This window comes from Phoca vitulina, unplaced genomic scaffold, assembly GCF_004348235.1.
Source record: "Phoca vitulina isolate PV1807 unplaced genomic scaffold, GSC_HSeal_1.0 scaffold22, whole genome shotgun sequence".
In the NCBI taxonomy this organism is placed as follows: Eukaryota; Metazoa; Chordata; class Mammalia; order Carnivora; family Phocidae; genus Phoca; species Phoca vitulina.
The window spans coordinates 28,660,483-28,688,482 of NW_022589725.1; the positions used below are offsets into that span (position 1 = coordinate 28,660,483).

At 40.3% G+C, this 28,000-nt stretch overlaps 2 long non-coding RNA genes across 4 annotated transcripts in view; one reads left to right on the plus strand and one right to left on the minus strand.

Annotated features, from left to right (window-relative positions):
• LOC116641685 lies at positions 1–27,835 on the minus strand. The gene is made up of 4 exons (XR_004301225.1): positions 27,578–27,835; positions 25,369–25,472; positions 4,071–4,256; positions 1–163 (listed from the first exon to the last, which is right to left on the minus strand). It is a non-coding gene; the product is annotated as an uncharacterized LOC116641685 (long non-coding RNA).
• The window catches only part of LOC116641684, a 62,050-nt gene continuing 43,767 nt past the window's right edge, over positions 9,718–28,000 (plus strand). For all 3 annotated transcript variants that reach the window (XR_004301224.1, XR_004301222.1, XR_004301223.1), the window contains exon 1: positions 9,718–9,825. This is a non-coding gene — a long non-coding RNA (uncharacterized LOC116641684). The remainder of the gene's footprint in view (positions 9,826–28,000) is intronic.

Sequence of the window (28,000 nt, forward strand, 5' to 3'; positions counted from 1 at the left end):
GGCGCTGTGGCGGGGTGGGAGCGGTGTCCTCTTATCTTAGGGGTAGTGCAGTCCAACTACCAAGGCACTCTGATCTTCCTCCGGGTAGTGATTAAGCAATGTCCATACCTTCCTTCATTTATGACTTAGCCAGCTATTTACTGAGTGACTACCTCGAAGCATACTGCAGAGGTACAAGGGAGGATTGCATAGAGAAATGAGACTTGGAACCATCCCTGAAAGCCATCCCAGGCCAGAGGGGGAGGTGGGTGACACAAAGCAACAAGGACAGAGGTGGGGGATGCCAGGCAACTGAGGGCTGAGGTTTTCCAGATCCTGGCTTGCAGAACGGCTCTGAGTCTGTCTCAGGTAGGGTTTTCACTGCATATTAATGAATTAGAATTAGATTCAATGTAATCATTTTCTGAACAGGCCCACAGACACATTGGCATCATCCCCATTTTTTAGTATTTGGGAATTTGTTCACATTCATTCCTCAATATATTCCTTTTTGTCTGCCAAAACCATATAACACAGCTTTATAAGGGGCGTAAGGGATATCTCAAATTTGAGATTAGGAGGTTATTACGGGTATTCTGAGACTCTTGATCACCCTAAAATGGCTACTGTAGACAAATTATCAGCTTCTAATTTGGTGTTTGGAGAGGGTCCTCGTGAGCTCTAGTGGACATCAATGGGATTATCTGGCTCAAGCACCTCTCCCTTTGCTCATCACAGCTAATGAGAGGCAGCATTTTGCACAGCATACATCTGTCCTCTGGCCTCGGCTGATTGGTTTAAGGATGGGCACCTAATGAGCCTAGGCCAATCAGAATTCTTTTCTGGGCTTTGTGGATTTGGGACCAGGAGAAATGGGAGAGCCTCACTCTAATTTCTGAAGCAGAGTACCTACTCTGGGCGAGGCACTGCCCTAGGCTCTGAGACCGTGGCACTGAAAAGAAGAGAGTGCCTTCTTTCCCAGCGAGCAGTTCTTGTTTGGCAGGGATGGGGAGACATAAATAAACATATAAATAAGATGCAAGTATAAAATATAGCCCAGAATTAGTCATGATAATAATAATAATAATTACTATTATTTTAAAGATTTTATTTATTTGAGAGAGAGAGAAAAAACATAAGCAGGGTGGGGAGGGGCAAAGGGAGAGCCTGAGAAGCAGGATCCCCACTGAGCAGGGAGCCCGACGCTCGATCCCAGGACCCTGAGATCATGACCTGAGCCGATGGCAGATGCTTAACTGACTGAGCCACCCAGGCACCCCAATATAATTATTATTATAACAACAATAATGGCAAACATCTCTTGAGCACTTACTCTGTACGCAGCACTATGCTGAGTGTTTTATATGCATTAATGCACTTAATTACATCTATCAGCTGGGCCCAGGAAGAGAGTCTTAATGATGAATCCCATGTGGGGGAAAGCTCTCATTTCAATGGGAGGCAACGTCAAGACTACAGAGAAAAGCAGAGACACTTCAAGTTGCTGGCTTCACATTTCCTAAGGTCCAGCTGTGTTTTGGCCCATAGAACTGTGGAGGTTGTTCGGTGTGTCCTTGATTTCACTAGTTAATCATTTCTCTCTGGCCTTGAACTTCTTTACACACGGACACCTGCAGCCAAAGATTGCTAAGACACTGTGGAAACTCATCAGTGTGCGTCAAGTTGCCGCTGTGTGTATGGCAAGGACGGGTGTTGCTAATGTGACAGGGGTGAGCTGCAGCCCCGACCTCAGGGAGTGACTCACCCCCCAGCAAAGACCCCGAGACAGCAGAGACAGATGCCAGAAATGGAAAGCCAGCCACAGGACTCACTCCCACCTCCATCTTGCCTTCCTCTGAGACTGGTACCCAAAGGCCCATCCCGTACCCTTTTTTTTTCCTTTTTTATATTGATTTACTTTTTATGGTAAAAAACACATCACATGAGATGTACCGTCTTAACCATTGTTAAGTGTACCGCCCTTACTGTTAAGCATATTCACGCTGTGGTGCCACAGATCTCTAGAACCTTTTCATCTTGCAAAATAGAAACTCTGTACCCATTAAACACGAATTCTCCCTTGCCCTTCTGCCCTCCCCCCAGAATGTCCCCTCTTCATGCAACTCTGATTGTTCTATAAACCCCATTACTAAGGTATATCTAGCCATGCCCCCCCAAGCCACCGGAGAGCAGGGCCCCATCTCTCCTGACTCCTGTTGGGCCCTCTGATCCCAGCCTCCCTTTTGCCTGTGATTCCAAATTAAAAGAAAAAGAAATTCCACTAAACCACATTTGAGGACTGAGGCATGTCCCCTTTCAAAGCTTGTTTCGGAGCTTCAGCTGCCCCCTGTGTTCTCATTCCAGAGTAACACTGTCTGCTAGGTATGTGCAGAGAAGGGTGGCGGAGAGAGGAGAACTCAGGCCATTAATAAGTGTTTTCTCCTTCCTCTGAAAGTGGACCTAAATGTCCACGTGTCTCCATCTAGGAGAGTGGGAAGCAAGTCTGTGGAATGGGCAGAGTGGTCTATGCGTTAGGATCTTGGGGTCTGGAATCAGACTCCCGATGAACCAATTATTAGTGTGGTATCCCCCAGGGATCTCCTAAACCATCCACCCCCAGCTTCTTCACCTGGGAAATGTAGTTATTAATGCCCCCTCATGGCATTGTTGAGAGGCTTACATAAGAAGTTATACACAAAATGCTTAAATAAAACCTGCTACCCAGAGAGCATTTAAAAACGGTAATTATCACTATGCAAGAATAAAAATGAATAAATATATAGATCTATGTGTTCAATAAAGGTAAATCTCCAAACATACAGATCTATGTGTTCAGTAAAGGTAAATCTCCAAACATAATATGTGCAAAAGCAAAGATAGTTGCAGTAGGACACATAAATACAATGTGATACCACTTATATAAAATTTGAGACATGAAGTATGGTATAATGCTTATGCATATATATATATATATACACACATATATATAAATAGACACATTTTTATAAATGTATTTGTTTGTGTGTATGGATACTAAAGCACAAAAACATACCTGGGAAATATACATTCTATTTTCCAGACAGTGGTAACCTCTGGTTGGTAGTGGTGTGTAAGGGTGTGTGTGTTTGTGTCCTTACGCATGTCATGCAGAGTAGAGGTGGTCTGCATGCTTGATATGCTTCAAAATTAAAAATTTTAGAAAATGCATTGTAAAAACTTCCATCTGATAACTAAAAGGCTGCCTTGGTCATTTGTATTCCACTTGGCTATTCGAATTTCCCTTTTGATATGCAAGAGAAACTGCAGTGTGATCCTCATCTGAAACGTGGATTATTAATGAGGATTTGGGGCCTGGGATAGTGCCAAACTGGGGTTCTGTGGCTGGAATGTGGGGGCATTGTGGGAGAAAGACCAGGAGCCAGGAGACTGGTGTTATGAATTTACATTATACGTTCTTACATGATCTGGAGAAAGAGAGAGATTTAGAGCCAAACATCACAGACAGGTTGCTTAATCTCTCCCGGTACATTTCCTTAGCTATGAAATAAGAATAGTAAATCATATTTACGAGGATGCTGTGAGAAATAAATAAACACAGAACATGGCACTTGGTAAGCATATCAAATACCCAGCGTTATGACACCCAATTTATTTTTAAAGCTTCTATGCGACAGATTTCAGAGAGGAAAGAAATATCAATCACTTGCCAGGCTGAAAGATTATTTCTGCAGGAGTCAGAGAAGCCAATAAAATCTCACCCCCAACCATCACTCCCCTAAGTGCATTCAAAACACCAAGAACAAAACATCAAATAAAATCTTGCCCGTGTGGTTATGAAACCTCACATATCTTTCCCTACCTTGTGATTTGTTGGAGCTTCATGCATGCAGTGAAGGGAGGGGAAGCTGGGGAGGGACAACAACAACAAGACAGGGATGACTGTGGGAAGGACAACAACAAGACGGACGACTGACAGATCTGGGACAGGGGTGGGAAGCTCAGCAAAGCTAAGGGAAGGAGGTGCTCAAGGGAGATAGGGCTGCAGGCAGGGAGGGAGGGTCTGCAGGAAGGACAGAGAATATGCTACTCACCCAGAGGAGGCAAGTAGGAGAGGATGGAGGTGAGTGAGGCCATCTGAGGTCAGGGATGATAAAGGTTGGTCACACAGTGTGGTGAGGAGAAACCATGCCTTGCGGGGCAGACTAGGTCCTGGAGGTCCTTTGCATCTCTTAACAGAGCTTGTGAAGTTAAGCTGAGCTGTACCAAAGGTGTTCTTCCTGTAGAAAGCCATGGTTAATCTATCCATCAGCGAACTAATGTAGCAAGGGGACCTGAATCCCATAATTGAATCTTCAGTAGGGGGATAATGTGTTCCCTGCAACTGGAAAGATCAGAGCTCATTCAATATTGCCAATTCTGCTAAAGACTCAATTCCTGCACTCTGACTTTTGTCCCCAGGACCCATGAACATTAAAAAACTGTATAGTAAAGCTACACGGTGCCATTTTGACCCATACTTCACTGTTTCCAAAAGCATTTTTGTTACTGATGCTTTTAGCCACAATGGATGGCAAAGGGAAGGTTTGTAGATCAAATCTGGAGGCAACTCGATATGGTGGGAAAACTGTGCATTTAGTGTCAGACACATCCAGGCTCACCGACTCTCATTCGTTCATCTAACACATATTTATATGGGACCTGAAGTAAGTGTTAGGCTTGAAGTGTTTACTTCCTAGTGGAAGGAGATGGGAAAGAAACTAAGAAATGAATGACAAATGACTTAAGGTGTGGTGGGTGCTGAGATTAAAGCAAGGTGATGGGACCCAGAGTGGCTGGAAGAGCAAGGACTTCTGGAACGGGCGGACAGGGAAGGCCTTCCTGAGGACCTGACTTCCAGCCGAGGCCAGCCCAGGGGATGAGTATTTCATGCAGACAGTGTAATTATTGCTGTTCTAGAGAAAGGCACTTCATTTTAGTATGCCATGCATATTTCTTAACATCTTAGTGAGTTTTCTTAAAATTTCAAATAGGTTATAGTGGATTTTATTGAATTTTCTAAGTAGATTAGCATATAATTGAGAGTAATAATGGATTGTCTCTCCTCCCTCTTTAAAATAATTGGTTAAGCTTGAATCTCCAGGACAATTTTGGATAGTAGAAGTGACAGCTGTTTTCTTCTCCTTGTTTCCAGTTTAATGGAATTGTTCATGATGTTTCAACATTTAGTGTGGTATTTGTTGAAATAGTCGGGCAAATATCCTTCTCTTTTTGGTTTATGAAGAATTAATTTTTTTCTAATATTTTTCTGGCATCTGTGGCCATTGTTATATATTTTTTTCTTCTTTAATCTGTTAATGTAGTAATTTATATTAATGCTTTTCTAATGTTGAAGAATTCTTTTTTTTTTTAAATATTTTATTTATTTATTTGACAGAGAGAGCGAGAGAGGGAACACAAGCAGAGGGAGTGAGAGAGGGAGAAGCAGGCTTCCCATGGAGCAGGGAGCCCAATGCAGGGCTCAATCCCAGGACCCTGGGATCAAGACCTGAGCTGAAGGCAGACGCTTAACGACTGAGCCACCCAGGCGCCCCGAAGAATTCTTATTTTTATTGGGTAAATCTTTTTTTGTTACAATCATTGTCTTAACATATATTCAGTATGATGATATTTTTAATTAAATTTTAATTCCAATGTAGTTAACATACGTTGTTATATTAGTTTGAGGTGTACAATAGAATGAATTAGCAATTCCATATATCACTCAGTGCTCATCAAGATAAGTGTACTCTTAATTCCTTTCACGTGATTCCCCCTTCCCCCCCCCTTCCCCCTCCCCTCTGGTAAACTCTATAGTTAAGAGTCTGTTTTTTGGTTTGCCCCTCTGTTTTCCTTTGTTTTTTTCTTTTTTAAATTTTGCAGATGAGTGAAATCGTATGGTATTTGTCTTTCTCTGGCTGGCTTATTTTGTTTAAGTATGCTGATATTTTATATGGAATTTTTCCCATCTATATCCATAAGGGAGAGTGACATACGATTTTTCTCTTCCTTGGCAGTCATTTTCTGGTTTATGCATTAAAAGTTGCAGTTGTCAAAAAAAAGAAGTGGCAGTTATCTTATAAAATTAGTTGGGTAGATGCTCTGAAATAATGTACTTAAAGATGGGAATTATCTACTGTTAAAAGTTTAGTGGAATACTCCTGAGTCTATTGCCTTTTGGGGAGGTATATTTTTGACTACTGTGACATTTTCTTCTATGATAACTGATCTATTCAGATTTTCTAATCTTTCCTGCCAATTTTGATGGTTCATTTTTTCTACTGTATCTATGTTATAGCAATGATTGGTATAAATTTGTATGTAGTAGTCCCTTATTAAAAAAAAAACTTCTGTATTTGTTAATTATGTTCCCCCCCATGGACTTGTCTCCCACTCCGCATTGATAATCTTTGCCAAAGATCCATCTATTTTATGAGTCTTCAAAATATAAATTTTTAATGATCTTAATTCTACTGCATTTTTGTTTTGTTTTGCATTTGTGTTCATCAGAGTTCTCCAGAAAAAATATATAAAATATGTGGATAGATAAATAGATAGATATAGATAGATTTATTATAGAAATTTGCTCATTAGATCATGGAGGCTGAGAAGTCCCATGATCTGCCATCTGCAAGCTGGAGACCCAGGAAAACTATTGGTATGATTCAGTCTGCATCCAAAGGCCCAAGAACCAGGAGAGCCAAGGTCCAAGGGCAGGAAAAGATGGATGTTCCGCTCAAGCAGAGAGCAAATTCACCTGTCCTCTGCCTTTTTGTTCTATCTAGGCCCAATTTGGATTGGATGATGCTGCCCACATTGGTGAGGGCGGATCCCTTCACTCAGTCTACTGATTCGAATGTTAATCACTTCTGGAAACATTCTCACAGACACAAGGAGAAATAGTGTTTTATCTACCAGCTACTTGGGCATCCCTGAAGTCAAGCAAGTTGACACATAAAATTAACCATCAGACTATCTTATTATTTTCTGTTTTTATCTTTATTATATTTTCTCTCTTCACTCTTTTTGTTTACTACCATTCAGTGTTGATGAAGAAATCACATGCCATATCCTGTGACAAAACCTGAGAACAAAAAAGTCTATAAACTAAGAGATCTTAATTTTTTACTAAATAAATTACCTGACCAATTTCAAACATCTTACATGGATTCATTTAGAAAATATACTGAATCAGTGTTAGGTTAGCTATGTATACCATTCTAAGATTCAATTGTTTCCCATCAAGACTTTAAAGACATTAACTGACCGCCATCTTGCATAGAGGACATTAGTCTGTCAGAATATGGACCAACTTTAGTGAGTTGCTTATAAGGAATAGAAAGTGAAGCTGCCTAACCTCTGAAACTATTCCATAGGAGGTGAGACAACCTACATCTGATCTCTCTTGGGCTGCTCGCTCTGGGAACCCTGCCACCATTCTGTGAGGAAGCCCAGGCCATGTGATGGGACTGCGTATAAGTGTTCTAGCTGATAGTGCCAAACTGAGGTCCCTGCCAACAGCCAGCAGCAGCCACTAGGAGAGTAAGGAAGCTTTTGAGATGCCTCTAGCCCCACCACTGTCTGACTGCAACTGCATGAGAGACCCTAATGAAACACACCTAGCCAACCCCAATTAACCCCCAGAAATCACAAGTTGGACCTCTTGACTGGCTGCATGACTTTGGGCAAGTTATATAACTTATCTATAAAATGGTGCTAATAATACTTACATCGAAGGATGTTATGAGAATTAATCAAGATAAGAACTCTCCAAGGTAGGTATAATTAGGCTCATTTTACCCATGAGAACGTGTACCGGGAAAGGTCAAGTAAATTGCTCCAAGTCCATCAAATATATAATGAGAGACAGAATGTGAATTTGAACTTAAATCTGACTCTAAAACCTGTTCCCTTTACCATTATTCAATTTCATTGCTAAAATTGATCACCATAGCAACTCATTAACCTCCTTAGTCTCATACAAGGACCTAAAGAGATGGCGCCATACCTTTGCACGTCTAGGTTTAATTTAAGCCAGAGTTGGCAATGGGCTAAAATTGTGATGCCGTCTAAAGCAGAAGAGAAAAAAAACAAAAAACATGGACCATGGGTTTTGAATACTTAAGCCCACAAGTAGGATAAACAGACATCACACTGTGCCCGTGTGATGTGAGAGAGGATAGCAAGTTCATTGTGGCCTCACTTTGTTATAATGCTGTTTTCAGAAGATGATTTTTACCAAAATAGCATGCCACATATGAACCTTGTTCAAATGCCACAGTTGATCTTGGAACCAGAATGTAGTTATATTGCATATTTTCATAGAGGGATCCAGCATATGGTAATGAGGAGAAATGAGCTAAGTAGCAAGGAAGGGAGTATGGTGAGGGTGAGTGGAGTCTTAAAGCAAAAGTGTTTGTATGCTCTTAAAACTCCTACGTAAATCTTTGCACTGATGGATCATATAGGTCAGCGTGGGTTAAAATGACATCACAAACTAAAGATAATCAACACCACCAAAAAAAAGCATGTTTTCTCTGAATGCATGTCCTTGGGGAAGCAATCCTATTGTGAATCCAAAAGATGCCAAGGTCTACCTTTGACACATAAAGGAATAGTGAGAATTTGTTTTAGAAAAGGGAGCTCATTTCAGAGTTTCTGCTTTAACAATGGTTTGCTGCTGATAAACAGATTTTCCCCCTCCTCCTCATTGCTGTCATTGTGGCCATCATCCATTAATTTGCCAAGTATTTAATATACTTAATATATAATAGAATTACTATGCAATATACTACTATGGATCAGGCTGAGTTCTAAATACTTCTCGTGTATTATCTCTTTTAATCCTCAGAACAAAGTATGTTGTAAATAGTTTTTAACGTATATTTTACAGAGGAAGAAATTAAGACACAGAGAAACAAATTTGTTGCGAGGTAGGAAATTTAGGACATACAGGGAGACAAAATTCAAATCTAGAGCCTATGGTCTTAACTGCTCAGCTATTTATTATTATTGTTGTTGTTCTTGTTATTATTAGCATTATCAATATTAATTATAGATAATATTTTTGGATACATGTGCCAGGCTTGATGCAAAGCCCTTCACTTTGAGCAAGGCAGAGGGACCAGAGAGAGTGGAAAAAGAATGGTTTTCTTCAGAATGTGAGTCAATATTATTTAATTCCTTGCCTCTTCTTTATTATTCCTTAGTGGATTCTTTGGGTCCTTCACTATGACATTTAAACTTATGGGTTCATAGAGGGGTGCCTGGGTGGCTCAACTGGTTAAGCCTCTGACTCTTGGTTTTGGCTCAGGTTGTGATCTCAGGGTCATGAGATCAAACTCTGCATGGGCTCTGTGCTCAGGGAGTCTGCCTGAAGATTCTCTCTCCCTCTGCCCCTCCCCTCACTCTCTCTTTCTCTCTCTCTGTCAAATAAATAAATCTTAAAAAAAAATAAATAAATCTTAAAAAAAAAACAAAAAAACAACAAGCTCATGGGTTCATAGAAAGATAAAACTGGGAGGAATTCTGGGCCTTTTCTACTAGCTCCTTAATTTAGCAGATGAAATCTGGATATCTATAGAATATGAGGACTGTGTTCTCTGTCCTCTGGTGGTAGGAGTGAAATTATGCAAATTTATTTTCATAGACCAGAGTCTTTGCCTCTGACTCACCATATGACAAAGCTTCTAATTTTATGGGGCCTCAGTTTTCTTGTCCATGTGAAGAACTGGTTGGTCTGTGACATTCCAGCCTCCTCACAGCTGTGGTCTGGGCGCGATGTCTGCAGTGTGGCCGACACACCCTCAGGTTTGTGCCATTTCATTCCAGTATCAGGAAATAGAGCACCTATTTTTTTTTAAATATTTACTTATTTATTTGAGAGAGAGAGAGAAAGAGAGAGAGAGAGCGTGTAGGGGGTGGGGCAAAGGGAGAGAGAGAGAGAGCCTTTCAAGCAAACTCCCCGCTGAGCACGGAGCCCCAGGCAAGCCTCACTCCCATGACCCTGAGATCACAACCTGAGGCGAAACCAAGAGCAGGCCACCCATCTGACTGTGCCACTCAGGTGCCCCTAGAGCACCCATTTAAACAAAGATTCCATCTTTTCCATAAATCCAATCAGACTATGCTGTCCTGACCAGTTCTGCCCGACATGTGGGCTAAGAGCACCCACTGGGAGTCCTGGTTATAAAACGGACAGGGGCAGGGATTAAGCATCACTGAATCACACGCTTCTCCTTCGGTCCTTCCGCCTTCACCAAGCTGAGGGTCTCACTTTGGAGGTGATGTGTCTTCAACACCCACCTAGCACTTATCTCTCTCTCTTTCTTTTTTAAATAAAGAACCATTCTAGACAACATATCTGGCTAAAATTTAGTAATGTTGTTTAATGTTTTCCTTGTATTTGTTTTTGGTTTGCTTCTATTTGTGCCAAGGTTTTTTTTTTTTTTTTTTTTTTATTTGCAGGGTACTGAAAAGTCTTTAAAAAATGAATTTATTTAAATGAGAAAGTTGCTTTAGGGAAAAATGTTGAATACATAATAGGGATATATATATCTCAGCTATTTATTGCTATGTAACAGAGCACTCCAAAAGTTAGGTTCAAAACTATGCATTTCATTTAGATTACTATCCCATGGGTGGACAATTTTGGTTAGACTCAGTTGGGTGGTACTTCTGGTCCCAGTTGGCTCTTTCATACATTGGTTGAAGCTTATAGATTCCTTCTCAGAATAGTATTTTCAGAGGCGTAAAATAAAATACATAGAATTACAAAGGAAGCCAATTACATTGAAATACAGTATCAAAATATTATAATATTTTAATATATTACATATTTTATTTATTATTTAATTTATATTTTATTTGTATTTCTATTATTAATTACATTTCTATTTTATATAATTTATATAATATATCTTATATATATTATAAAATCAAAACCACAATGAGATATCACCTCACACCTATCAGAATGGCTAAAATCAAAAACACAAGAATCAGTAAGGGTTGGCGAGGATATGGAGAAATAGGAACTCTCATGCACTGTTGGTGGGAATGTAAACTGGTGCAGCCACTCTGGAAAACAGTGTGGAGGTTCCTCAAAAAATTAAAAATGGAACTACCCTGAGATCCAGTAATTGCACTACTGGGTATCTACCCAAAGACCGGAAAAACACTAATTCAAAAGGATATATGCACCCCTATGTTTATTACAGCATTATTTATAGTAACCAAATTATGGAAACATCAATAGATGAATGGATAAAGAAGATGTCATTCATATATATATATACATATATATATGACAAGATGTCATATATAAAAAGGATTAACTACTGTAGTTTTAAATAGTGGTGAATGTAAACAATATTTCAAGATGTCCGGAACAGCTTTAATGTAGGTATAAAAATATCTGTTATTTCTACCGGTACCAAAGTCATGGATTCTTTTTTTTTAAAAGATTTTATTTATTTACTTGAGAGAGAGAGAGAGAAAGAGAGTGCACAAGCAGAGGGGGAGGGGCAGAGGGAGAAGCAGACTCACTGCTGAGCAGGGAGCCTGATACGGGGTTCGATGCGAGGACCCTGGGATAATGACCTGAGCTGAAGGCAGATGCTTAACCGACTGAGCCACCCAGGCACCCCGAAGTCATGGATTCTAATAAGATGACTGTTAGTTGTTGCCTAAATTCATAATTGAAATAAATGTTAAATTTCATTCAGAAGATAGTAAAAAAAAAAAAGATTCTGTTGTTTTTTTTCTTTTCTTTTCTTTCTTTTTTTTTTTTTTGCTTTCCAGTTCATAGGTCTGCTCCACATAAAAGGGAACATCTGCTCATGAGTTATGTCTGCGTTCCTTGCATTTTTTTTCCTTTAGAAAAGCAAGTGTCCATGTCAAAAATCTGGGGAAATAGTGGTTCTATCTTGATGAATATTTGCATTTAACAAATTCCCATTGGCTTTTATTGCTTGGGAACCTTTATGGGCTACCTATCATTCAGTTGTGTTTAGTGTAACAAAATGTTCCTCCTAACTCAGATCTGAGGTACTTTGGCATTCTGCTAAAGCTTCAGAGAGCTGCCTTTGATCTTTATCTTCTTTCCATATGAAGCTTCCTTGACATTATCAATTCCCTAAATATTTCCAAAGGATTCTCTGATGCTGAAGGTAAGTGTCTGCCGTTCTAACACATTTGCTTATTGTATGTCATCGGTGACCTGAGTGTGAAGGTTGTAGGGTTGGAAGGAGTGTGTATGAGAAGTGAAAGAATAAGGAGGAATGAAGGATGAGCAGATGAGACCTCAGCTCCTCTGGGATGATGAGGATTTTCTAGCAGTGTTTAGGAAATGTTGGAGGGGCTGAGTATAAGGGCTGTTGCACACCCAGAAAGCAGCTGTTTTGTCCCACTCCTCTACCCTTTCTGGGGAAAGTCATGCCTCTGCCCCTTCTGGGTAATTCTCTAAGTATCATGGGGGGACATCACAAAAAGATCTAAGAAATAAAAACAGCCTGAAATAGCAGATTCCCTCGTTTCCAAGGCCTTTAGGTAGATATTTATCATACTTTGCTATGTGGGATGCATTAGGGTGTTAGAGGCCATTGATACCAGAACATCTGATCCCTATATTATTGTTTAAGTGTTTGCAGTACACAAAAATATTTCCATTTGGAGCAGACTTAGTGAAAATCTGAGAATTAAAAAAAGCAAAAAATCATGCTGATTATGCACAGCCAAGTGACCTATGTGGGCTAAGAAGTTTTCATCTCCCCATTAGAATTGTAAAAAGGACTCTCTGCAGAAGAAAGTAAGATGTACAAATACGATGATATATAACCGAACCAGTCAGCCAAGAAAGAAGGCTGTTATTTTGGGTGAGTTGAGAATGCAGAGATTCCAATGGCTCTCACAGGGATTAAAAAGATGAAGCTAGCATTTTCTCCAGGCAGGATTAAATGAGGGATGGCACCTGACTAACTCAGTGTCAAAACTAAGTAATCATTTGTATCGGGGGGTTGCCTTTTTTTTCCCTACTGCATCATCAAATATCCATGATTCATTCAAAGCATTGCTTCTTTTACTGTTTTTTTTTTAAGGTTTTATTTTTATTTATTTTAGAGAGAGAGTATGAGTGAGCCGGGGGAGGAGTAGAGCGGAAAGGAGAGAGAATCTGAAGCAGACTCCCCAGGTGGGGCTCGATCCCACGACCACGAGATCATGATCTGAGCCAAAACTGAGTTGGATGCTTAATGGACTGAGCCACCCAGGCGTCCCTTGCTTAATTGTTTTTAGGCTACATTTAGTGTTGCAAAAAACACAAACGATACAAGTGAAAACAAAAATTCTTTCTCCCTCTACCAATCTCATCCCTCAGTGTAATAGCCTTTAAAAGTGTACTGTGTACCCTTACCTTCTAGATTTCTAAGAGTGTATATGCACATATAATCAAAATATTATTCTATACATAATGTTCTGCAATTTGCTTATTTCACTTAAAATAACTCTTGCCCACCTCCCCATGTTTATATTAAAGGGAACCTCCATTATTTTTTTTTTTTACAACTGTGCTGTATGAATTTCCATTGTATGGCTACCCTGTTGTTGATTTAACATCCTCCTCATGTCTGAAATTTGGGTTGTTCCCCACTCAGTGAATATTAATGGGAAGTTTGTGATCCACTAGAGATGCCATGAAGGAGTGCAAGAGGAATAAGAAGCTGCCTCTTCTCTCAGGGAGTTTGAGGCTGAGTATATGAGTCAGATATATTGTGTAACAAATAGCCTTTACAGTTTAGTAGAAAATGCTAAGAATTCCCAATGCTGCAGAATTGAATAGCAAACTGAATGAAAAGCCCCCAAAAGAAAGACATTGTGTGAGAGCATTTTATCAGTTAAAAAAATCCAACATATCAAAACAGAATGGCTAAAGAGCAACTCTTCATAGTATAAAAACTTTTTTCTACCAAATATTTGATTTGCTAAGTGCTCTTCTAGCACTTAAGTCTTGATTTTTGTACCCACAGCTCTTGGACACAATTTAGGATACCTGCCAAGTAAAAAGGAAGCTTGAATATTAGGAACCCCTGAAGGTTGGAGCTATATCTCTATCTCCTGAGATATTTAAGTGGAAAAATAGCATTCAGTAAGGTTAACAGGGATTTTCATACCTATGTTATGTCAAGAAGTTTGTCCCATTTGGAATCATCTTAGGCCCATTTGTCTCTAGGACTTTTGGCCACTTCTTCCAACGAGCTTTCACTATGGAGACCAACCTGACGTAGGTTCTCACAGCCCCCATGGCCACAGCCAACATTGTACAAGAATGACCTCAGTGCCTTGCCTCAGGTCCACATCTCGAGCCTCTTATCTTTAACTCAAGGCTCAGTTGCCATTGAGGCTTAAGATACATCAGCATCTGCTTGGCATTCACATGGGCTCACCCCAAAATTCAGAGGAGTTAATGCCCCATGGGATAGATCTTTGATCAGTGAGGTTGAGTGCTAGTGGATAAATTCTCCTCCTTCTTGCTTTACCTCGCTCTGGACAGACTGTCTTAGGATGCAGTGGCCTTATGGCCTCTGAGAAGACAGTCCCACCAGGTGGTGCAATTAGTTTTACAACAAAGCAGGGGTCACCTCTGTGGTGCATCCCCTCATGTTTGCTCTGTTTGGTCTTCCCTGCCCTGTTCTCATTTCTTCACTTCTGCTTCCCTGCAGTTGTATTCCCTAGTAAAAGAGGCACAGATAAGCTGTTGGCGTAGACCCTGTTTTCTGAAAAACTCACACTAAACACAATCTTAACAAAGAGAGGTAAAGCTAGATACCTTGTACTTTGATCATTACCTAAATTATAGCCACAATTTATTGAGCAACTACTAAGTGCCCAGCAATTTTGCCAAGTGTTTTATATGCCACTGAGTAACTGCCCTGTACCGGAAAAAAAAATAGGCTTGGAGAGGATCTTTCTCAAAGTTGTGTTAGATCACCTTCTATTTTCTTCATCCTGGCATGTTATTGCGATTGGTGGAGAAGGGAGCTAGAGGGAGGCCATCTCTACCTGACCATGCAAACCCTCTTTGACCTCAAGGTTCCTTATTCCTCAGGCTCTCAAACATGTGTATCAAGTATGTAAAACTGTAGTCACCAAACAAGAGGGACAGATTTTGAACTTGGAGTTGCATGCATTAGGTAGTGGAGTAGAGGGGCCAGCTCAGATAACCGCGGATGTGTGTCTCATTGGAGGGCTGGCTCAGCCCACATGGCATGACTCAGCCATGACCTCCGCTCTCACACCTCCGGGTTCTCTACTAAGACCATCCCCAATTTCTCAGAGTACCACACGGGAAAGAGGAGTGAGTGCTCTGAGGCCAGGATTTCGACCTCCCACCATTCTTGGCACCTCAGTGGATTCTCTGTCCCTGTCCTGCTTCCCTTAGCCTGAGCTCAGTCCCACCCCAAGTGTTCTGTAAGAGAGCCTTTCCTACCCAGCTCACTGGCAGCCTTCGGCACATACAACTACCAATGTCAGCTGGGCCAGCACGCAGCTCTGTCTTCATTTTCCTCATTCCCAGTGCCCACTCCTTTATTCCATTCCACACCACAGCTGTCTCCAGCATTTACTCCTCTTCTGCCTTCTCTCAAATGGTGGTCCCACTGCCACACCACACAGTCAAGAGAAAGGCCGTGAGAGCTTTTTACCTTATAATTCCTCCCCACAGCACTAACCAGGGGCCAGTCCTGCTGGGAATCTGTGGGAGACAGTGTAGAACATGCCTCAGACTCGTCCAGCCAAGGGGCGAGGGATCTGGGGTATTTATCTATTGACTCCTGTCAGTTACTGGTTGAAAACTGCTCCCTGGGAGCATTAGCTCCCCAGTACTCTCTGCATACCCTACACTTGGGCTAAATGTACTCCCATGGCTCCAGAGAGCCCTCATGCAGAGAGATTCAGCTGGTATGCCTGGGAACGGTGATTGCAAAAGGGATATTGTTGGGGCACTAATCGCATTTGCTACTCTAGGTTATGAGGTTTGTTCTCTTTCTGTCTTCAGGACCTAAGAAGTTCTTAGTGAGTACTTCTCCCAGAGTCAGGCTGAGACAGATACGGTTCGCAGAAATTGACTGCATCCCTTACCTGATGATTAATTGATATTGGTGAAAACATAAGGGAAAGATATGCAGCCTGTCATTGTGGTCATCAGGCTGGAAGCATAAATGGCTAAAAATGGTAAGAGGTAGCCAAGCCTACGTGAGTGATGGCTATGACTGGTTCTGCCCTTTGACCTATTTCCTTAATTCTGAGAGACTGTTTTCTTCTTTAATGTTGTGTCATGTCTTGCATTAGTTATCTGAGAACACTGGAATTCATTCTCTCTTTAGGATTGGTGCTTTTATAGTTTTTTTTCCTTATTCTTTAAGACTGCCACAATTTAAAAAAAAAATGTGTGTGGTATGAGTTGTGTCCCTGTAACAAATTGTTAGAGTAAAATCATAATAAATATTCTTAGAGTTTCTCTGGTCATTCAAGTTTGCATCTTTCTCTCTCTCTTTTTTTTAAAGATTTTATTTTTAAGTAATCTCTACACCCAACACGGGGCTTGAACTTAACGCTGAGATCAAGAGTCGCACACTCTACAGACTGAGGCAGCCAGGTGCTCCTACATCTCTTACTTAAAAAGGGCCAAGTGACAACTGTATTCCCTTTGAGGAATTATTTTTCTTCTAATTAACTATTAGAACACATATGATATAGACTTTGATGATAAAAGGCTTTATTCTATCCTGTAATAGAATATTTTCTCATCTTTTTATTATCTTCATTTAAAAGGCCATTTAAACAAAATTTAAATATGTATGTCTATAAAAATATTCTCCTCTCAAGGTACATCATTAAATATAATTATTTTTTTCAACTCCTTCTTAGAAATACAGGAAGTACAGGAAAGTTAAAGTAGTAGTACAATGAACACGCATAAACTCATCACCTGGGTTTAACAACTATTAACCTGCTTCCATCTTTATTTTCCTTCCTATATGTAGATGTTTATATTTTTCTAGTCATGGACATCATATATTATCTCTATTTTGTCACTTATCTCCCAAAATAAGGATATTCTACAAAATTGCAATATGATTATTCCACCTAAGAAAACTCATCATTATTTTCTAATATTCTCTAATAACTAAAGTCAAATATTTCCTTGGTTACCCAAATATATTTTATAGCATTTTTTAAAGCCACAAGTCAACAAATTTTTATGCATTGCATTAGTCTCTTTCAGTCTAGAGCAGTCTTTCCCACCTGTTTTTTTTTCATAACATTCATTTCTTTAAGTGATCATGCCAGTTGTCTTGTCACATGTTCCTTGTTGTAGATTTGTCTAATTGTTTTTTTTTTTTTTTAAAGATTTTATTTATTTATTTGAGAGAGAGAGAATGAGAGAGAGAGCATGAGAGGGGGGAGGGTCAGAGGGAGAAGCAGACTCCCTGCCGAGCAGGGAGCCCGATGCGGGACTCGATCCAGGGACTCCGGGATCATGACCTGAGCCGAAGGCAGTCGCTTAACCAACTGAGCCACCCAGGCGCCCTTGTCTAATTGTTTTTTCAGGTCATTCAACATATCTCTCTCTCCCTCATATGTCCTACCAGCTGGGAAGGATATCCACAGGCTTGATATGATTACAATCATATTAAACATTGTTGGCAATAAATCTTCATAGATGATGAAGCCTAATTCATTTTGTATTACATCAGGAGGCATGTAAATCAGATTGTAAGTGTTTTGGTGGTGACTTGTGGATTTCTCTATCATAAAGGTACATTTCCCATTGCCACAGACAATCTGTGGAGTGATATTTTGGCATAAGGCCAAATATACTTTTAAGTTAATATTTCTATAATGAAAAGTTGATTAGAGATCTTAAAGTATATAACTTCTGATTTCTATGAGCTAGCACAAATTGTCCATATAGCATTCACCTCTTAGTTTCTCTATAAAAAATGTGTTCAAATAGATCATAGTTCAGCAACTACAACCCATGGGCCACGTTTAGCTCAATTCCTGTTTTTGTAAATAAAGTTTTATTGGGATACAGCCACTCACTGTTATTTATATATTATCTAGGACTGTTTCATGCTATAGCAGCAGAGCTGATTATTGTAACAGAGACAGTATGGCCTGCAAAGCCAGAAATGTTTACTATCTGGCCCTTTACAGAAAAAGTTTGCTGACCTGGGGCTAGATGATCTCTTAGCTCTCTCACTGCATTGTGCATCTTTCTACTAGGTGATGTAGCACCAAATCTGGTAGGCAAGTATCTGGACTTTGTCCTTTCAAAAACCTTATTGAGGAATAACTGGCATACCAGAAGCTACACTGATGTAAAGTGAGTAACTTGTTGAGTTTTGACATGTGTAGACATGTGAGCAACCATTAACACAATCTAGGTATTGAATGTATCTCTCACCCCCAAAAGTTTCCTCACACCCCTTTGTGACCACTTTCCCCTTCACAGGCAACAAATGATCTGCTTTCTGTGACTACAGATTAGTTTGAGTCTTCTAGAATTGTAAAAGGAATCCTATAGTACTATTTTGTTTGGCTTCTTTCACTCAGCATAATTATTTTGAGATTTATCCATGTTGTTCCATGTATTTTTTTTTTATTGCTGGGTAGTATTCCCTTGTATGGGTACACACAACTTTTTTGTCCAGTCACCCCTTCACCTGGTGATGGACATTTAGAGATTTTTCTTTTTTTGCTTCTAAAAATAAAGCTGCTATAATCATTTATGTATAAGTCATTCTATGGACACATGCTTGTGTTTTGTTTTGTTTTTTTTTACTAAATACCTAGGAGTTAACTACCTGGATCATATGGCAGGTATATGTTTAACTTTTAAGAAGCAGGGCAAGTCTTAAAAATTTCTGTAATTACTTCATACTCAGAAGCTTTTGTCATAAGGTTTATATCTCATTAACACTTGATTTTTCAAGTGCCAAGATGGAAAATTATATCTGCATTCAAAATAAACACATAAACTCTGCTTATTTATATTAATAAACATGATACACATGTATAGAAGCTGGTATAAAGTGCACGTTACAGCCAGTTCCAGATGATACTATGACATGATTTAATTCTAGTTTAAGATACTTAGTAATGGATCATGTGTTTCAAAGATTCTCATCCTGCTCCAGAGCTCCTATAATGATTAAAAATCTTAAAAGGTTGAAATATGGAGACTGTATTTCTAAAAGCCAGGCTCACTTCAGAGCACAACAATGGATTCAGGAACTACACAGTATTGAGGATTGCTTTCTTTGAGTTGGAAGCCAGCTACGAGTCTTCTCATATGATTTTGAGGAATTGAACCAGCTAGCATTCTCTGTTGGCAAGCAACAAGAAGCAACTCTGGCTAGCTTTTAAAAAAGAATTTATTGGAAGGATGCTGTCCAGCTCCCAGGATGAAGAAAGGTGAAGAGCTGGGTTTGAAATGAGTGAGATCTGGGGAACTCAGAGTGCTTCCTCATCAGGACCATCTCCATGGCCTCAGGGGGATGATAATACTGGAGGAATTGAACCATAGCAATTTTTCCTCCTTGCATTATTCAACTCAAGCTGCAAAGTCTGAGAACAAAGGGATCAGTTGGCCAATATCAGGACATGAGCTGTGTACTTGCATATACCAGGAGAACAAAAGGAAGGATCTAGCAGAAGGGGCTTTCAAGGTCACCATCAACTACTATGTGTGTGCAAGCACTTGGGTTTGCTGTGCCACTGTGATTGCACAGAGTCCAGCAGAGTTAATCACCCCTAGGAAACTGAGGCAGTCAGGAAAGGCAAACATGCCGATCTGCCTAAATGCCAACAGTCCCTTACGTTGCATGTGGCCTTAGGAAGGGTTTGTTTGACATGCTTCAATGGTAATCAGATCTTAAAACCCACATTAATTTTACATACTAAATGTTATTAAGAAAAATGTGTTCCTTCTGCTTGTCCTTCAGTTCTTCAGACAGAAAACAAAACCACCAGTGTCTGAGAGAGCTAAGCAAGTCCAGAGTCACATGAGAAAATCTGGCTTATCATTCCTATGGAAGCTTGAGCCTGTGTAGTAGCCATTGGTGAAAGTAGCATCAGGCCATTGGCTGTTGTACGTAATCCTGACTCAAAGCCCCAGTACCCTGGTGGGCAGTTAAAAATCTTTGATTGAGAGGGATGATGCTGACTTTGAAGTAAAGCACAGTTATCTTCCATTCTGCAACATGGAGACTGAAATTAGATTTGTGAGAACTTCGTATGTTAACAGTATATGGAATTCAGAACAATAGTATAGGTTCTCTTCCATCCGAGGGAGTTAGGTTTGAGACCCCTGAGAACTGGGATGATGAGATGACTTTTAAATGTATGATCCTATAATGTTTTAGGACATAAAGACAAGGTGAGAGTATGCTTCTGTCCTACAGGATGATTCTGTGCTCCTAGTTACAGACACTCATAACTACTTTGTTCAATTAGAGGAAAAACATAAATAAATAGAAATAACTAAGAGTGGAAGGAGTGTCCTTAGGCATGGATGTAGAAATTTCTAGCATTATCTTGCTCCTTTTTAAGAAACATTTCTGTTTTTAAAGTTTTTGAAAAAATAATTTTCGATTTACAAAGAAGTTGTAAATATAGGACAGAGTTCTCCTATGCCCCTCATTCAGCTTCCTCCAGTGTTGGCATCTTATATAATTCTGCTATAATTATAAAAATCAAGAAATTAACATTGATACAATACTATTAATTAACCTATAGACATTATTTGAATTTTGCCAGTTTTCCCATTAATTTTTTTTTTTTCTGGTCCAGAATCGATTAGTTGCTGTATCTCCTTAGTCTTCTCCCGTCTATGACAGTTTTTCTTTATTTTTCATGGCCTCAGAACTTTTTTCTTGTTTTTGTTTTTTTAATTTAAATTCCAGTTAGTTAATATAGTATAATACTAGTTTCAGATGTACAATACAGTGATTCAAAACTTCCATAGGACACCCAGTGCTCATCACGACAGGTGCAGTCCTTAATCCCCCTCACCAGATTCACCCATCGCCCAACCTCCCCTCTAGTAACCATCAGTTTGTTCTCTTTAGTTGAGTCTGTTTCTTGTTTTGCCTCTCTTCTCTCTCTTTTTTCCCCTTTGCTTGTTTGTTTTGTTTTTTAAATTCCACATACAAGTGGAATCATATGGTATTTGTCTTTCTCTGACTGACTCATTTTGCTAAGCATAATACACTCTAGCTCCATCCACATGGTTGCAAATGGCAAGATTTCATTCTTTTTAATGACTAAATAATAGTCTATTGTACATATACCACACCTTCTTTATCCATTCATAAGTCGATGGACACCTGGGCTGTTTCCATAATTTGGCTATTGTAGATAATGCTTCTATAAACATGGCTTTGGAGCTTTTGATGGATATTGATCAGTTATTTTGTGGAATACCCTTCAATTTGGGTTTGTTCAATGTTTCTCTCAGAATTAGAACTAGGCTATGCATTTGTTATGAACTGAATGTTTGTGTCCTCCCAAAATTCATATGTTGAAATCCTAACCCTCAATGTGGTGATATTAGGAGGTGGGGTTTTGGGGAGGTGACTAAGTCATGAAGGTGGAGCTCTCCTGAATGAGATTAGTGTCTTCTAAGAAGAGACACATGAGCTTGCTTCCTCTCTCTCTGCTCTCTGCCATGTGAAGGTACAATGTGAAGGCAGCCATTTGCAAACCAGGAAGAAGGGCCACACCATACACAGGACCTACTGATTCCTTGATGGTAGACTTCCCAGCCTCCAGAACTTGAGAAATAAATGCTTCCTGTTTAATGCACTCCATCTATGACAATTTGTTACAGCAGCCTGAACTAAGACAGCATTGCTGACAAGAATAGCATAGAAGTAGTACTTTGCCCTTTCAATGCATCATCTTGAGGAACCATGGTGTCCGCCTGTTTTATTTCTAGTGAGGCTTACTTTGACCACTCGATGAAGGTGGTGTCTACAGAGTCTCTTCACTGTAGTTCCTATTTTTGCTTTGGGAAAATATTGTAAGGAAATACTTTGAGACTATGAAAATATCCTGTTTCTCATCATACTTTCACCCATCAACTTTAGCATCCATCAAAGGTTCTTGCCTTCAGCAATTCTTGCCTGTAGTGTCTACCTAAAGGTGATTTTCTATTTTAATCATGTCTTCCATGTTTTCAATGTTCATCAGTTGGAAATAAACTGTGAGGCAGAATTTAGCAAGTATTTTCTAAATGTCTGTGCTATGAGGGAAGCGGGTCAGGGGACCAGCCTTCCTTCTGTTCTCATAGGGGTCAGTGCCACTCAGTAAAGCTCCCATTGGCTGTTTGATCCCCACAGCAGCAGCTGCAGAGGGAGGAGGACAGGGTCCACTTCCCTTAGCTCTTCACTGCCCTCTATTTTCACTCCCACTGTTCCTTACACTGAATGCCCTCCCCACTCACCCTCTAATTGTTCCTACCAGCCTTGGCTCCAGTAAAGACTTAGCAGGGAGTCTTCTTATCCTTCCTCCTTCACAACCCTAACACTTCTCTGGGCTCTCTCTGTCACAGCAAAAAACATCCTACCTTAAAACAGATGAGTTTTCTTTTATGTCCCCCACTACACTGTGAGTAAATACCCCATTATTTATTGCTGGATTTCTGAGCTATTGGGCAGCATTTGACATACAAGACCTCCCTGGGGATTTTATGGAGAAGGAATGAAAGTAAAATAGAGTATTTGTCACAAAATCCTTCTTTACATTTAACATTTAAAAATATTTTAAGGTATAATTTATCTACAGTGAAGTTCAGTTTTTTGATGTATTATTCTATGAATTTTGATGAATCTATACACTCAGGTAATCATTACCACATCAAGATATAGAAATGTTGCAACTCCTCAGAAAGCTCCGTTGTGCCTTCTGTAGTCACTCATCCCTAACCTCACCCTGAGTCCCTGGCAGATACTGATCTACTCTTGTTGTTTTAGTTTTGTTTTTTCCAGACTGTCATATAAATGGAAACATAAAATATGTAGTCTTTAGAATTTGACTCGTTTCACTTACAATTGTTCTTGTGAAATTCATTCATGTTGTTAATATCAGTACTTCAGTCCTTTTTATTGTTGAGAAGTATTCCATTTTATGGATTTACCACAGATTATTAATTCACCAGCCACTGGACATCTAGGTGTTTTCAGTTTGCAGTGTAGGAAAGGAAAAATTTATTTCTACCCTTCAAAGTTCTTCCAGCTACTCTAAGAATTAAATTGATGTGAAACAGATTAATATGAGTAAAAAAACAAAACAATACAAAACAGTTTAATTACATGCACATAGAAGCCCAGTAATGCAATTGGGACCTAAAGAAATGACCAAGGCAGGCAGTTTTAATACTTTTTAGACAAAAAGACAGTAAATCTGTGAGGAACTGATCTGTGAGGACAAAGAAAACTTAACTTTGGGAGCCTCAAGGAATCTAAATAGAATTTGGGCTGGGATAGTAAATTAGTAAAAAGTAACAAAAGTTGTTTAGATAGCCTTCTAGGCTCTAAATCTCCTATCTCTGGTGATAAGGATGTCTCTCTACCTCCTCATACAGGGGAGGTGCTTTTCATACGGAAATTTTATTTCTTGCTTTCCAGAGACAAAGGGTAGTCAGAGTGTTCTTTTTGCACTGGCTGTCTCTTAAGTAACTTTATTTTTTATTTATTTTTTGAGAGAGAGAGAGAAAGAGAGAGGGGCTGGGGGGAGGGGCAAAGGGAGAAGGAGAGAGAGAATCTTTTTTTTAAAGACTTTATTCATTTAATGAGAGAGTGAGAGAGAGAGAGCAAGAGAGAGAGCATCAGCAAGGGGGAGGGGCAGAAGGAGAGGGAGAAGCAAGCTCCCCACTGAGCAGGGAGCCAGAAATGGGGCTCTATCCCAGGACCCTGGGATCATGACCTGAGCCAAAGGCAGACACTTAATCAACTGAGCCACCCACATGCCCCTAGGGAGCTGAAGGCAGATGCCTAATAACTGAGTGACCCGGGCACCCCCACATGCCCCTAGGGAGAAAGAGGATCTTAAGTAAGCTCCACGCCCATCACAGAGCCTAACATGGGGCTTGATCCCACTACCCTGAGATCATGACCTGGACCGAAATCAAGAGTCAGACACTCAACTGACTGAGCCACCCAGGCACCCCTTAAGTAACTTTAATTTAAAATAATCTGTATGCCAAAGTGGCACATTTTGGGGAAGTCTCTGCTTGGCCTCTGCAGGGTATTATGAATGAAGTTAATACGCTTTCATGAACTAGTCTTTGTGTGGACTTCTGTCTTCATTTCTCTCAGGTACATACCTAGAAGTGGAATTGATAGGTCATGTGGTAAGTGTATAGAGAACATCATAAGAAGCTGCCAAACCATTTTCCAGAATGTCCATAGCTTTTTGCATTCTGACCAGCAACATATGAGAGTTACTCCTCACCCACACTAGAACACTTGGATAGTGGGGTTTTCATCCCCATTATTTTAGTCTAGTGATATTAAGCATTTTCACATTAAGCATATTTCACATATTAATTATTTTCACATGCCTACTGAAGCGTCTGTTCAAATCTTTTGTTCATTTCTTATTGGGTCTTTTATTTCCCTATTATTGAATTTTAAAGAAAAAAAAATTTTTTTTTTTAAATAGGCTCCCAGGCTGGGCTTGAACTCACAATCCTGAGATCAAGACCTGAACTGAGGTCAAGAGTTGGATGCTTAACTGATTGAGCCACCCAGCACCCCTAAATAAAAAAGATCTTAATCAGATACATGATTGATAAATATTTTCTCCCAGTCTGTGGTCTCTCTTTTCATTATCTTAACTGTGTGTTTTGAAAAGCAAAGCTTTACACTTTTGATTAAGTCCAATTTACTATTTCCCTTTCACAGCTGACGCTAATATTCATTTGTTTTGCTTGATTGGTTATTTGTTAAACGTGCTTGTTCAAATTATTTTCTTCACCCTTGTAGAATTTCTGGAAAAAAAAATACAAGCCTTGATTTCCGAAATCATATCCAGGACAAGTCACTTACTTAGCCTTTGTGTGACTTAGTGTTCCTATCTGTTAAAGGGAACAACAGTCCTGCCTTTCTAGGGGAGTTTTGTGTTCCATTCTGGATAAAAGCCAAGAGATTTGCCTGAAGTGGGAGGGAAAAAAAAAACGGCTGGGCTTTGAGAATTTTATGTTAGTAGCAGCAGGTTGAAGAGACAAAGGGAAGTGAGGATTTACAGTGGAAGAAATGATGGGATAAAGCGTGGTCATTGGATCCTTACCTGCAGGAAGATAAGGAGAAGCCGTAAGCAGAGAGAATTCAGAGAGGGACTGCTTCCCCTTGACATGCCTAGACTCCAGAACTCCAGAGCAGGAAAAGGAAAGTCTGGGAAGCAGATATGAACAATTCTCAATATTCAACAAATTTAAGAGAAAATCCAAAAATCGAAAAGTAAAAAAAAAAGCCAGGTGTTTTTATTTTTCAGTGATGTCATTGCCACTTCCTGGGGTGAGGTACTTTACTGTGGAAGTATTGTCTGGCCTCAGTTCCCTTTAGAAGGTTAATAAAAAAGTAAGAAAGGAGATCTCATACATCAAATCTGAGCATTCTTGGTTCCTTGTATGTGCCAGTAACTCTGCATGTCTCCCTCTATTGATGCACACACCTCCCTGCTGAGAAGTCCATGTGCAAGGAGGCTCTGTCTCAATACTGAAGAATATAAGCCATTATGAGTGATTCTGTAATGCAGTATGGCAAAAAAATTGAAGTGAGCCTCTTCAGAAAGCCAAAGTTCATTTCTCTTCATTACACTTCAGTGCACCAGGATTTTTCTTTTTCTGAAGACAAATGGCTTCAGAAAAAAACATAGGGCTCTTGATGCCATAACTGGGTGACTCCACTCGGACGTCTTGCCCCATTACTTTCCATGTGATGGCACTGGTTCATCTTCGAAAGATGTCCATCTGTGGCATTGAATTAGGGAGGTTTAGGTGCTAGGGTGGCCCTCCTACCCCAGCCCACCTTAATGGGCTGCTGATAGAGTAATTTCCCCCACCCACCTCGCAAGTAATTGTGCATCTCTGTTCAAGTAGGATGAGATAGGATCTTATCAGACAGGACTTCACCAGCTGGAACCAGAAATAAATCTGTCCATCTGGCCTGGGCAATGTGCCCTCCTGGAAAATTACTGAATAGCGCCAAACTTCATAAAAATACATTCCTTAAAATGCCAGCAGAAGGCACAGACTTATGGAGAAACGAAGAAATTATGCAGCCTGTGTAAAGCTCGATTCATCACCAGGCTTGGGCAGTGGAAATGAATGCCCACCCGTACTTTGTACCAGGAACATTAATAATTAGTTCATGAGGACTGTCATGCAGGAATGTCCTGGCTGCGATTCAGATTCTAGGCATGAAAGACTGTGATGTAAACACCGTGAGACTATAAAGTAATGAGGTATTTTGTCCTGCGTGGTTTGGGAATCAGAAGCAGCCTCTTTCTACGGAGAGGCGGCACAAAGTGATGGCTCTGGGGATGTCTCTATGGGTTGGGGAAATTTGCCAAGTTAATTCTGACTGCCTCATCTTTTCTTTTACTGCACCCTTTACCGAACTTTTGTTTTTGTTATCTTCCTCCTTACAAAGAGGAAAGCCATCAGGTTGATGGGCACCATGTGCCTCCTTATTGCTCTTCCACCACCACTGCCTACTCACCATGGCCATTGTGCCTCCTCGCTGGCCTTCCCGGCTTCTCCCTCTCATGAACCACCTTACCTTGTGCTATGGGCTGAATTGTGCACCCCCCCACATTCATATGTTCTAGTCCTACTACCCACCACCTCAGAATGTGACTGTATTTGGAGATAAGGCCTTTAAACAGGTCATTAAATTAAAATGAGGTCACATGGATGGGCCCTAATCCAATGTGAGTGGTGTCTTTATAAGAAGAGATTATGGGGCACGTGGGTGGCTCAGTCGGCTCGTCCAACTCTTTATTTCAGGTCAGGTCATGATCTCAGGGTCGTGGGGTTGAGCCCCGTGTCAGGCTCTGCGCTGAGCGTGGAGCCTGCTTGAGATTCTCTCTCTCCCTCTGTCCCTTCTGCCCCCACTTGCACACACTCCCTCTCTTAAAAAAAAAAGGAGAAGAGATTATGACACAGGCAGGTTCAGAGAGAAGACCATGTGAGGACACAGAGAGAAGACAGACAGCCATCCTACAAGCCAAGGAGGCAGGCCTCAGCTGACATCTGCATCTCAAGCTTCCAGCCTCCAGAAGTGTGAGAAAATGAATTCCTGTTGTGTAAGCGCCCCAGTCTGTGGTACTTTGTTATGGCCACCCCAGCAAATGAATACAGCCTACTGCCCCAAAGAATCACACCACCCCGTTTCTCAGGAACTGACGGTGTCTTGCTGCTGCCTAACAAATAAAGTACAAAGGTCTGACCCTGGCAGTGAACTTATTTTCATGGGATTATCCTCCCCCATCTTACCTTACTGTGTTCTTCTTGCTTGTGCATTCATGTCCCTTGTCACCAGTTTTTAACCCACACCCTGTCATCTCTTTGCCGGTGCTCTTCCCATGCTGGCATTGTTCTTCCCTCAGTCACTGGGTCCCCTTCTCTAAAGAGCCTTCTTTGCTCGCCCAGCTAAGAAGACAGCTGTCTCGCATACTCCTTTTTTTTATGGCATTATGTAATTCCTACCTCCCATGAGGCTGGGAGCCATGCCCGATTCAACTTTGTATTCCTTCCTGTCCCCAGCACACTGTGCACACTCTCTACCAGTATTTGTTGAGTGAATAAAATAAATTATTTGTGATTAATAATGGCTGTATGACCTCCTGTCCTGGAGCATTTTTGTTTTATTTTTATTATTTATTTTTTATTGTCATATCTTTTTTTAATTAAAAATTT